The 13,574-nt window shown below is 46.3% G+C and overlaps 1 protein-coding gene across 3 annotated transcripts in view; it reads right to left on the reverse strand.

The window, feature by feature from the left end:
• BRINP2 (BMP/retinoic acid inducible neural specific 2) overlaps positions 1-13,574 on the reverse strand; it is a 128,018-nt gene that overhangs the window by 65,197 nt on the left and 49,247 nt on the right. The window lies entirely within an intron of this gene.

The raw sequence follows: 13,574 nt of genomic DNA on the forward strand, positions 1-13,574 counted from the left end.
CCTCATATTTCATATGGCCTTCGATCTCCAGCGCCTGCACCTTGTCTAAGAATAAACAGTCATCTTTACAAACCTTTGGGCAGACACAGAGGACTGATTCGATCCTATGGAGGTCCTTACAATTGCATTTGTCCCTCAGATCTTGAACAGCACATGCCGTCTCCCCTCGCCAAGAGCACTTCAGTGCTAGAATGTGCTAGGATGCCTTCTAACCCCACCCCCCAGGACCTGTAATCTGTGGCCTTGAGGACTTTCTCTGGCTGCCAAAACCAAGGAGACAGGCTCCTTCCTTGGGGATGAAACAAGGATGTTAATTCTCTGGTGCTTCCAGAGCCCTGTAAGGGCAGACAAAGTAGCCTTCAGCATCTGATTCACGCCCCCTTCCAGAGTCCCCAGTGTTGTCTGCAATGGCTCCAGTTCAACAAAACCACCAGACTTCCCTTGGACCGGTGTGAGCCCTGAAGAGGCTTCCGGGAGGCGGGGCCAAGCATGAATCCTGGATACACAGAGCCTAAAGGCTGGCCTGAGTGTGAGAGACCCGAGCCTCAGCATTTGTACAGGATGCTTTCAGGAGGGTTGTGGCCTCCTCTTGGAAAGATGCATGAGAATATGCACCTTCAGACTCACTCCTCCACCCCAGCTAGGAGGTACTGACCACCTACTATGTGCTCCTGGGTGATTCTTTAAAAAAAATTTTTTTTAATGTTTATTTTTGAGAGAGAGAGAGAGAGAGAGACAGACAGACAGACAGACAAAGCGCAAGCAGGGGAGGGGCAGAGAGAGGGAGACAGAATCTGAAGCAGGCTCCAGGCTGGCTCTGAGCTGTCAGCACAGAGCCCGACATGGGGCTCGAACCCACAAACTGCAAGATCAGCCAAAGTCTTAGCCAAGTCAGACGCTTAACAACTGAGCCAAAGTCAGACGCTTAACAACTGAGCCACCCAGGCACCCCTGTGCTGGGTGATTCTTAGAAGCTGCCCCAGTTGATTCTCACAGTAAGTTTGTTACAATGGTGTTATTATTACAGGTTTGCCTCTCACCAGGACTCGGTGGAGTTGCGCTAGGAAGATGCAGAGACAGAATATGAGCTTAGATCTGGCTCCATGTCCAGACCTTGCCAAGAAGGCTGTGCCTACCTAAAGAGCTGGTGCCACCACAAGACAGATCCTCATTTCATGCACTGGTCGAGACAGAGGCCAAAAGAAGAATACGGAAGTGACACTGGCCTTACTGGGTCTCAGAACATAGCACAGAATTCTGATCATTAAAATAGGTGATGCTGGCACACAAACTGGATGGGCAGATCAATGATATAGAACAGACAGCTCAAAAATAGAGCTCATTATCAACAAGAGCTAAGCATACACATATACATATGAAAACATTACAGACTAATTGGGTAGGGGATGGAATATTTTAAACATCGCATTGGGAACTTAGTTCCAGATGGATTAAAAAGTTAAATATAAAAAATAAAATCATAGAAGGAAGAAAAATCCCTGAGTGTTTTATAATAAGCATGCATTACTCTTGAATCAGGGGAAAAGTGATATAAACTGAAAGGAGTCCGCCTTGCACATGGGGGGGGGGGGGTGGGTAGGACCTGTTTTTACAGGATGTAATCCGATGAGGATGCCCAAAATATTTCTCATTTGATCATTCACACATTCATTTCTTGAGAAGCATAAATTGGGAACTCCTAAGACACTATGCTAAGCATTGATTATACAAAAGCAAGGGCTCGCTCCATTATCTGAAACTCTATTGGTGATTAATTCCTCTTATAAAATACTGTTCTGTTTTTAAAGGCATGTTGACAGAGGGGAAGGGAGAAGGGTCATTTTGGAGACTGGGGCTACTTGACTCTGCAGGCCAAGGCAGCAAACACTATGAAGTGGAAACACACTGACCAGTGGGAGAACACTGTGGAAGACAGGATTCTAAAATGGTCCCGTGTCCTTCTGTGCACTCCCCCACATAATCTCCATGTCCTTCTGTGCACGCCTTGCATAATCTGCTCCCTTTGAGTGCAGGCAGGACCTATGAATATGGTCAGATACTACTAATCAGTTACTAATCACTTAATTTTGAGTTGTTCAAAGGGGAAAGTATCCTTGGTGGGCCTGACCTAATCAGGAGAATGAGAACCCTTAAAAGAAAGTGAAGTGTCAGAGAGACAAGCTCCTGGTGATGTGAAGAAGGCAAACAGCCATACTGTGAATGGCCTATTGGGGGGCATGCAGCAAGGGACTGTGGGTCGCCTCTAGGAACTGAGAGCAATTCCCTGTCAACAGCTAGTAAAAAAAAAAAAAATGAGAATGACAGTCATAGCCCAAGAAAACAAATTCTGCCAACAGCCACGTGAGCCTGGAAGAAAACCCGGAGCCCCAGGGAAGCACCGCTTCCGTGACTGACACCTTGATTTCAGTCAGGTGAGACCTGGAGCGAGAGGACCCGGCTGACCCATACCCGGATTCCTGACCCCCAGAAACTGCGAGACCGTAAATTTGTACTGCTCGATGCCACAAAGTTGGTGGCAATTCATTCCACAGCAATAGAAAAAATAATACAGACAACATAAAAGATGGCAATACTCCTCTCCCGTCCTGTGCAAAAGCCTGGTCTGGTGAGGGGTTTCCGTGCTCCCTGAGGAAGAACCATCTGTTGTTCTCTGCACGCGAGAAAGCTAGCATGGCAGTTTCCTGAGCAGAGTGATGCTGCTCACCTCCATCCCCCCCGCTGTCTAGATTACACACCCCTCAAGGTCAGAGTTCAGGTCTTTGCTTTTATAATTCCAGCCCTCACACATAGTTCGTCCTCAAATTTATGTGATGACTCAATTCCGTGCGTTTTATAGAAGGATCACGGTGAGCCAGGGACAACACGTGGCATTGGCTCAGCTCCTGAACTTCTTGGGCCCTGTGCTCTAACACGGGGAGGGGGGGGGGCCGGGGGGGGGGGGCAGTGGCGGCCGCCACCTCGCCTGCCAATCAAGAGTTTTCTGAGGACAGGTGTGAAAGGCCGTGTGCTCTTTGAAAGAAAGGAGATACGTTCCGTCAATGTGTGCTTCTTGCCATTCTTTGTAATTAGGCTTTTTCAGAGCTCACAATGTGCTGGAACCTGCCTGCTTCTAGGAGTATCAGCTTTGGAATCAAATGGTTTTGATTGCCGGGCCAAGTCTGCTGAGTGCAGCAGGATCGCCTGAATGCAGCGCTGACTGCTCCCGGGAAACATTTGGCCTTGGAATCCTACGGCTTCCGCTTCGTCGCTTTTCCTCGGCATCTGAAGACATCCCGACGAAAAGATCTCTTTTCAAGAGGGAGAAGTTTTAAACCGGTTTCAAAACTTTCTCTTAAAACATCTCTAGACTGTGTTCCCTCACCTTTAAAAAAAAAAAAGACAAAGTAACGGCTGCACTGACAGTTGTGCGAGAATTAGGCTCTTTCAGGGGAAGGGCTCTGGGGCCATTTCCTGTTTACGCTCCACAAATAATATCACTAGGGATTTTGTAACAGCAAACGTCCAGCAAATTATAACCATCTCAATTCTCCTGACTTCTGGTGGGATTGCTAATATTCAGCAGGTTGAAACAATTAGCACCTTCCCCACAATGCTTCCAAGGGTCGTTTTATGCTAAAGCTGACTGTGTAAGTAAACCTCCATGTTCCGCGTGAGTATTGTTAAAGTCATGGCTGAGCTAGCTCCTTGAGGAACAAAATACAAATGTACTTGTGAGAGCCAAATAATTCCATTTACTTACACTACACCTACGACAGAGTTTTACACCTACACAAATAATAAATTAGCCTTGGACCAAAGGCACAAGTGAAATAAGTTCATCGAGCCGTGAATAAAAGGGATTACGGTTTTGCCAATAGAGAAAATCAAGTACAGACCAAGTCACGTGAGAAGCAGGCAGAGCGGCCTTTGAAATGGAGAGAATCGTATCTCCACCACTCTGTCAACCAGCTGAGGACCTGGGGGGGGACAGTGTCATGTTCTCCTGGTGATCTCAATCTCCATTTATGCCCGGACCTGTCGATATGCAGAGCAGTTAGGATCTGGGGCGTCCGCTGCTCACGTGCTAAATCTTGGCAAATGACATAGGAATAGAGTCTCCTCAGGACTCCTGGGTGGCTCGGTTGGTTAAGCGTCCTACTCTTGATCTCAGCTCTAGTCTCGATCTCAGGGTTGTGAGTTCAAGCCCCGTAATGCACTCCACCCTGGGCGTGAAGCCTAATTAAAAGAAAAATTTTTAAAGAAGTAGAGTTTCCTCTCTGAAAACTATTCTAGAGGGAAGGTCACTTATCAGAGGAGTTGAGGGCACGGCCAAGCTAAGCTGCTGTTAGAGTCCAGAAGAGAAGGAGAAATAGAAAGTGTCATTATAATTAACAAAATCATTCATTCTGTCAACAATTGTCATTAATAAATGCCAGCATAAATCACTTAATATTTGTGTGGTAGTTACTGCTTACGAAGCACAGGTGATAAAATTACACTTGAACTTCATCTTCCAGATTTTTTTCCCCTTTTAACAGATGAAAATGCTGAGGCCAGGAATGGATGTGAGCTGCAAGAGGGAATCAGGTGTTTCAGCGGTAGATCAATATCTACCTGCTTTAAAACATTTTTTAATGGTGATTTATTTTTGAGAGAGAGAGAGAGAATAAGCGGGGGAGGGGTGGAGAGACTGGGAGACACAGGATCTGAAGCCAGCTCCAGGCTCTGCACTGTCAGCACGGAGCCCAACGTGGGGCTCAAACCCACAAACCATGAGATTATGACCTGAGCTGAAGTTGGACGCTCAACCAACTGAGCCACCCGGCCGCCCCCAGGTCTACCCTCTTCAGATCCTCTGGTATCACTTAACGTGATTCACATCGATAAAACTACGTAGGCTTTGCCACTTACAGGTTCCCTTGGGAGCAAGTCACTTCCCTCTGGGAGCGTCCTCTGGTCATCAGTGAATTGATTTCAGAGGTAAGATGATCCCTAGGATCCTGCCCGGTGCCGAAATTCCATTATTCTATGCAAACACAAGGGGCGCAAATATATGGGGAAAGGCATTAAGATTTCAGTCCTATTTGGGAGGAAACTCTGTTTCAGGAAGGGAGTGAAGCATATAAAAAGTGAGGTATAAAGCCAAAATCCTTGCCCGTTGGAGCAGTGACATTTCATAAAATGATTAGGCAGTGACATTAAATAGGTTTTCAAGCCATTTGAGTGGTTAATTGGCCAACTCTATTGAGGAGATGTTTTCTTGAATAAATCTGAGGGTGTCTTTGGTAGACACGCACAGAAAGCGTGATTTGTTCTTGTCCTCCACCACACGTTGGTGTGAATTCGGCCTCCCCTTTGTCTAGAAAGGGCGGACAGACAAGAGAAATGACAGGGCGTTCTGGGGTGGAGATTCCTAAAGGGCAGGTAGATGTGGAGGGCTGTTAGTTCACCTCAGTGACTTTCAGTCTCCCCTCTCGTCGGGATGAGCTCCAGCCTCCACAGAGACTAACCACGGCGCGTTTGCCCTGGTCATAGGCTCCTAGTTGCCCTTCCGAGAGCTTCCGTCCTGGCCGTCGTTCCCCGCGTGAGCCCAGGCAGATGTCACACCCCGACGGCCATGTCTGCTCTAGGCTCCGTGACACAACCTTCGGTTTCTCCCCCAGAACCGGCCCGGAACCATCAAGCTACATTTACATTTGCTGCATTTCCCGACCGCTGGTCAGGAAACAACTTAAAATAGGTGAGGCATATGGATATCCTCCCTGCGTAAGATCAGGGGAGCAAGATTAATGATTATGTGTGCAAAGGTAGGAGCTAATTATAATGACTGTTTCCTAAATGTTCTTACATTCATCTGAGACCTCTGAGAGGAGAGGGTGGAAGAGGGGAAGGGCCTCGCCGAGGTCACTCCACAGAGAAGCAGAAGGGACACTCACACATTCGGACTCCAAGACCTATACCGCAGCTGTCCTCATCCTCACCCACTTCTGTCCTTCAAACAGCCAGTTGTTAAGCAATTCCTATGCACAAGGAATGTCCTAGGTGATGGCACTAAATCTGATGCACAGACCCAGAACTTGCCCTCACGGAACAGGAAGAAAGTATAGGACTTGGAGGTCCTAGGAGTTTAAAAGAACGACACACACGCATATGCCCATGCGCGCACACACACAGCTTTAGTGACAATTAGACTTTGTAGGCTCCACCCCCTCAGGGCTCCAAATTTATAGGTTTCTGCTGTGTGATAACCAGCCCTTCACTTGTCAAGGGCGGACTCATCTGTCAGTCGTAGAGGCTTCGTACGTGCCTGGGGGATGTCCTTGGCACTTTCCTTGGAGAGACGAGCAACCTGACAGGCTTTGCCTCACACAGTAAAGCCCGGGTCACGGTGTCTGACCAGGGAGGCCCCTATGCCCCAGAGCTTCTCTTGAGGTCACGGAGGCCTCCAGAAAAGGGAAAGAAGGCAGTGCTGATCAAACAGAACCTCTAAGCGAAAGGTTGTCTATTTCAAAGCCTTTAAAACCTGGTCTCCATGCAGATCAACCTTCCTCGAAACCACTTCCATTATACTCCTTTAGGAAAGAACAGCAGTTCCTTGTGGCCCTGAGCTACATCTGCCCTCCTCTGCCACACACCGAGAGCCCCGCCAGCGGGTCCATGGAGAAGCACCACAAGCATAGGCCAGCAAGTCGAGCTGCCCGGCTTCTCACGCTGGCTCCAGCTCCCTGGCCTCAGTTTCCTCTTCTGTGATGTATATTAAAAAAGGGTAACAATACTCATGCCTCCTCATAGGGTTGTGGGGATTAAGCGAGCTAACATTTACAAAGCCTCTAAAAAGTGCCTGGCCTGTGGTGAGTGCTGTGTATGTGTTCACTGTTATTTCTTCCAATGCTTCAACATAAGTATCAGAGCCAGAAAGAGTCCACAGGCACCGCCTCATCCACTATGGGGTTTTGTTTGCTTGTTGCTGTTTACAGGTAAGAACACTGGAGCCTAAGAAGGTAAAATCTCTGTTAAAGAGATATGTCCCCGTTAGCCTTTGGGGATCTCTACAGGTCACTCTGAGTGGCCTCACCGGTCTTCCTCCCCAGGCCCTCCATAGTTAATGACTCAGAAGTGGGCAGTCCATCTGCCTTTCTCTGTGGCCTCTGTCACCTGACCCTTTGTTATCTGCCTGTGGGCCCTAACACTGTGTTCATTTCTGCCTCCCCCTCCTCTCCGTGAGTCTGTGTCTGCCTGTGACATCTTTTAGACCCATTTTCTCCAACAAACTTCTCAAAGCTTGGCTCTGTGTTCATTGCTTGGTAACTTTGCCTTCTTTGGGTCCCTGATTAATTTCCACCTGATCATGTCATAGAACTGGGGGGAACAGGGTGAGATCCTGGAAATTAGCTGGAAATCATCCAGTGGTTCTCAGCAGCCTGGAGTGTGTGCGGTATATGTGTGTTGGTGAGAGTGATGATGGGGGTGGGGGTTGGTATAGAGACAGAGAGGGAGGGAAAGGGAGAAATAACTGATGTCCTAGGTTGGGGTATATTTCTATGTTTTGAAATATTTTGCAAATCCCTCAAGGAACTTTTGATGCAACTGTCCAGTGCGAGCCAGTGATGGAATCCCCTTCACAATGGACAAGAGATGAGAAAACGTAGGGCCACAGAGGTGCAGTGAGTTATTCACAGTCACGTCGCTGACTTGGGGGCAAATCAGGACGTGAACCTGGCCTCCAATGCTATGCCTAGAGCTTATTCTGTCTATTGCACACGTGTCCGTGAGAAATTGACATTTCCAGAAGTGGGAACCCATGAGTTCCAGAGCCCCCATCGTCATCATCACCAATTATTGCACAGGCATCAATTACTATGTGCCAAACACTGGTCTTTAAAACTTTCCATTCATTGACTCATTTAATTTTCACAGAACCTTAGGAGGTGGATGTTGTTGTTATGCCTGTGTTACACTGGGGAATGCTCAAGAACAGAGAAGCCAGTAATGTTCTTCCAAGAGAGTCCTTAGTATGGTCAAAATGACCTAAAACCTAAGATCCACAGACTTTATTCTGTTAAGGAAGCTGTAGTCACAGAGGTTATCCTGGATGCCTCTAGGTCACTCACTCTCATTTAAGAAATTGCTACGGAGTGATGAAAAGTCTAAAATCTTAGAGTTTAAAAGTAGGTCTCGCCCAAAATCATTTTCCTGATGTGGATAAAGACATTTAAGCCTTCTGCTTTTGGGGAAGCTGTGTGGCTCCTGTTTAGATGGCCTGTCAGCATGGCCTTAGGAGAAGGCAGTTACATATCACCTGCACTATCTTAAAATTCATAAGGTCAGGCATGTTCCCCCAACCTGGGCCCGGGTGGACGACCCATAGGTGCTGGTTTCCTGCACAACCCCTGAGTTACTGCGCTCTTTCCTCAGACCCTCCAACCAACTGGGCCTGTGCCCAAGGTCCCCATCCCCTCCTTTCTACCCAATCTTAGCATGTGCATCTCAGGTAAGGGGTTCGCATCCTTCTTGACTCCTGAACCCGCTGCCCTCAGCTCCCCTACTTGCTGTTGTAGGAGACAGACCTCCAAGAATTGCCTACCCTTTTGCCTAATTCTGAACTTCCCCCCAAGCTCTTTTTGTGTTCCTCTTGACGCGTGCTGGCCAAAGCTGGTCCTCCTGCGACCAAGATCATGCCAATTGCCGCCTGCCTCTGGATGTGCCCCTCCCTGGGTCCAGCTACTGAGTCATTCGCTCCAACCCCTAGCAGACTGCTGGTTCCATCCTCCAGAGAGGAAACCTTCTCCATCCCTGCCTCCTTCCCACCAGCCCGGCTTCCGCTGCTCAAGCCCCAGCTCGCTTCCCAGCAGAGCCAGCTTCTATATACACACAGGACAATTTAAGTATTTCTTTCAGGCCTGAGAAGCCAAAATAAACCTAAGCCAATCACGTAGAAATTGCTCACCACCTTGCGGGCAGCCCCACCGAGGTGGGGCTGACGAGCAACTCTCCATCCTGACCCTCGGCCCTCAATGCTACTCTTGCTCTTGGCTTCCTGCCATGCCTGTCACTGAATCTGAACTTTTAGCCCAAGCTCTGCCCTATTTGGGCCTTGGCACAGACCAGAATGTAAAATGATAATTCCCTGAGCTGTGCCAAACAGCACAGAGCTCCCGAGATGTTACAGATGCAGCTGTGACCAGCAAACACATTGTTTCCGGGATGGTGTTTGTAAATATATGAGCTGCCCGACAGCTTGTGGAATTAAATATAGATGCTACATCACAAAGTCTAGCTAAAATAAACTATATGCTGCTCAATGAATGTCAATAAGTACACGGAGAAAGAATCATTATCCCTTTTCTGCAGCACAGTCCAAGGAACCCATCCCTAAGTGGGTTTTTCTGTTTGTTTGCTTGCTTTTTGAGGAAGGCAACGTTTCCCCCCCACACAGGCTTTTGACTGGTCCCGGTGGGCAGCCGGGGGAGGGTGGCATGCAGTGACCGAGTGGGCACGATCGGGAAGGTTGCTGCGCTGGGTGTGGTGTGTATGGGGTGGTGGCCAGAGCCAGCCCATCTGAGGTTCCCGGATGGACCAGGCAATCACAGTCAACCTTTCGGGATTGCTGGCTTTGAGAAACCATTTTTAGAAGTACGGTCTGAAGCGCACTGGCGGGTTCGAGAGACATGATGGAAAGCAAGCTGATCCATCACGGCCAGTCCTCTCTCCCGTTCTTGACCCGAATGCCTCCCCTTCCCTCGCACTGATTTCTACTGGCTGCTTGTATATTAGCAGCCTCTTAAGTGAATAACGGCAGGTTACCCGAAGCTGGCGTTCACACACTAAAATCAGCATCCCGAAGGAGGTTTCTGAGCGCTCTCGTTCAGCCTTCGGCCGAGAAGCCTTGTTGCCCTGCGATCCTGGGCGTTACGCAGAGCCCATGCTGCTCTGCCCGGACTGCCAAAACCTCACTCCAGGAGGTGGTGCAAAGTGAAAGGCGCTCTGAATTCGGGGCGACGGCAGTGTGGCCCCGAGGAGTTCAGGTTTGACTTGTGTGGATCATTTTGAACGTATGCAACTGCCACGCTGTTGCCCATTGAATGCATTTGTCCGTGCGTGTTCCTCTCTGGCTCTTTAGCACCAAGTTCTCTCTCCGCTACAAAGGGGAGCCGCAGACCTAGGTAGACCGCGGCAGCTCCAGCACCGTCTGGGTCCTTGTGCAAAAAGGTTTCCAAGTTTCCGGTAGAAGAGCTAGAGTAATTCTCTACAAACCTTAATGCAGGCTTCCTTCTGGCTCACCCTGCCATGGACTACCCAGACTGCTTCTGATCAATTAAACCCTTTGGAAGATGTGGCGATAAGTTTCCCCACTTCCTTCCTTTTAGGAAAGCTAATAAATAGCTATTCGTTCATCCGACTAATGTTTATCGGACAACAAACATTTAGCTAGAATGTAAAATGCACGAAGGGGACAGTGGAAGGGAGGCTGGAAGGTAATGCTGGGATTTCTTTCAAAGAAAGGTGAGGGCAAATCCTTACAATAATTCTCTCGCGGCAAGCCTGATTAGCCAAAGCCACACTAGAATGACTGTGCTGACCGGGATTTACAGATGTCCACAACTGAGTGACAACTGAGGCTTGACTCTGCAGCTTCTGATTCAAAGCGAAGATCATTCTCACCTAATTTTGAATTGTATCATTGATTTTCAGTCCAAATCTTTGGAAAAACAGTAGAGAGTAACTCCTAAGAACTTGGAAAATTAAATCAAATATCCCATTCCTCAAACTTGGTAACAGAGAATACAGTTAAAACACAGCCAAGTATTTATTCTGATGGGTCTCCAGTGTGTGTGTGTGTGTGTGTGTGTGTGTGTGTGTGTGTGAGAGAGAGAGAGAGAGAGAGAGAGAGAGAGAGAGAGAGAGATTTGCCCCATGAGACCTTTATCAATTTCCAGAGAAATATTTGGTTATTTGGTTGCAACAACTTGGAGAGGGGTGCTATTTCTCGTGGGTAAGGCCAGGTAGCTGTTAAGCATCCTATAATCCACAGGACAGTTCTAATAATTCCCTGACTCCAAATGTCAGTAGTGCTCAGCTCTGGCTTAGGCCAACAAATTCTAATGATCTCAGACTCATACAGTATTTCTGAATACTGGAAGGCCAAGTTTTTAGAAAAGTTTTTCATGCACACCTAGTTTGCCAACATACGTCATGGCGGTGAAGACCAAAACTTCTCATCCCCACAATCCCTCCTTCTAGGCTTCCTGTTTCCTGTTTAATTGGTCCTTGATAACAACAACAGTTAAAAGACCTATTTATTGAGTTATTATTTTCTACTGGGCACTGTGCTAAGCACTTTACTATCAACAAAGTAGATAGTACTAATCCACAAGCAGTTAATATAAGGAAAATGAGATTCTAAGAGGCTTAGAAACTTGTGCACCTCCTTCCCTTCCTTCCTTTTTTCCTTCCTTTTTTCCTTCCTTCCTTCCTTCCTTCCTTCCTTCCTTCCTTCCTTCCTTCCTTCTGGTTCAGTCAGAAAGCCAATAGGCAGGCCTGTGCAGCAGGGCGGGGGGGGGGGGGCAACTAGCAAGGATCTGGATCCATGTAAGGCAGGTAGTTGAGTGGAGCAGTAGCCCAGTGAAGTCAGGAAATTGGTTTCATACGGGGCGGGGGGGTGGTTAGCCAATAAGTAAGTATATTAAGGATAACAGCAGCTAAATTTCTTATGGTCAAAGAGAGGAGTTGGAAATATGGAAAGAAAAAAAGCTAGAATAAACACTCTGGTTTGGCCTGATTAGAAGTATGAATTCATATTTCTAAATCTAGATAGAGAAATAGAAGGATAGAGAGAGAGAGAGGTTGACAGATGAACAGATGGGGAGATAAATAGATGTCAGATAGATAGACAGAAATGTGTGCGTGTGTGTGCGTGTGTTTGCACATTAAATATAATATGATATTCTGGGTTGATTCTGGAATAGAAAAAAGGATATTAGTAGAAAATGGATGTAATCTAAATAAATTTTATAGTTTACTTAATAGTATTGCACCTATGTTAATTTCTTATTTTTGACAAATGGACCACGGTTACAAGATATGAAAGGAGAAGCTGGATGAAGGACACACAAGACCTCTGTGCTCTTTCAAACTCTTCTGTAAATATAAAATTATTCCAAAGTAAAATGTTTATTTAAAATTAAAGTGTATATATGCATATATATACAATAACATATTATTGTATTAAATTATATATGTATTAAATGTACATATGTATGTATATGCAATAAAGTACATATGTGTATATATGTCTACACAATAATGTATACATATTTATATGCGATACATACACATACACACACATACAAGCTATCTCTCCCAATTCTGTCCACCCCAAGTATGTCCAGTAGGACTCACCTCACTTTAAGATCTTGGTTTCTAAGTCCTATTCTTTCCACCAAAAGGAATCAGGGATTGTTGGAGAAATGAATGATTACAGGCCTGTGGCAGTTAAGGTGTAACATGAACTTGGAACATCTTTTTATGACAGAAACATCGGTGTCCTGGCAAATTTTTAACATCCAGCTCTCTGGAGGAAAAAGTTCTGATCGTAGCATTTGCCAGTTTCCGTGGTGCAAATACTTCCCAACATGCCTGATTCTAAGCTACCCACTTAATGTTAATGACTCACACGTTTCCTGAAAATTTTGCAGTGGGCTCCCATAAGCCATTGTAAGCTCTAGCAAACTACTGGGTTCGTATGTGTATATGTATCTCCAAAGAAGGATGGATACATGTCAAAAGGACACAGAGCCAGCTTGAAAAGGTTCCCGTCATGAATTCTGGGACAATCTGAACATCAAAATAAATATTGATAGTAATGGATTATATTCCCTTGAGTAAAATAAGAATCTATGAGGCCACATTATTTACACACACATACAGCAATACCCGGGAAGGGGGGAGCTTTCTTATAATTCTTATAATAGAATGCCAACTAATAAATTTAAAAAAAAAGGATAGAATTAGAAAACCATCATTTAGGAATTCTCACGGTGATAATCCATTCAGAAAAGAAACATAAATCAGTGCTAAACTGTGAAATACCCCCATTCTTCATCAAAGAAGAATATTTCACAGTCTCAGAAGATCTTCCTCAAAATACTTACTAGTTATACAAAGAAAAAAAACTTTACAGTGGACAAACTGCTAGCTGCCATCTTACTCTAGTGATCCAAGTTAACATCACCAGGATTTATAACCTTTTAAAATTCTTTTTAAAGTTTATTTATTCATTTAGAGAGAGAGAGAGAGAGAGAGAGAGAGAGAGAGAGAGAGAATGGGAGAGGGGCAGAGAGCAAGGAGAGAATCCCAAGCAGACTCCGTACTGTCTTGTGCAGAGCCAATGTGGGGCTTGAACTCATGAACCATGAGATCATGACCTGAACCAAAACGGAGTCTGATGCTTAACTGACTGAGCCACCCGGGTGCCCCTAACATCACTAGAATTTAGACAAAGAGAAATCATGTGCCACCTGACAGGATCCAGTGAGATCACATCACTTCTAGCACAGTCCAGGCAAAAAATCCCA

This window comes from Panthera pardus, unplaced genomic scaffold (genome assembly GCF_024362965.1).
Source record: "Panthera pardus isolate Hobbes unplaced genomic scaffold, ASM2436296v1 HiC_scaffold_21, whole genome shotgun sequence".
Classification (NCBI taxonomy): domain Eukaryota; kingdom Metazoa; phylum Chordata; class Mammalia; order Carnivora; family Felidae; genus Panthera; species Panthera pardus.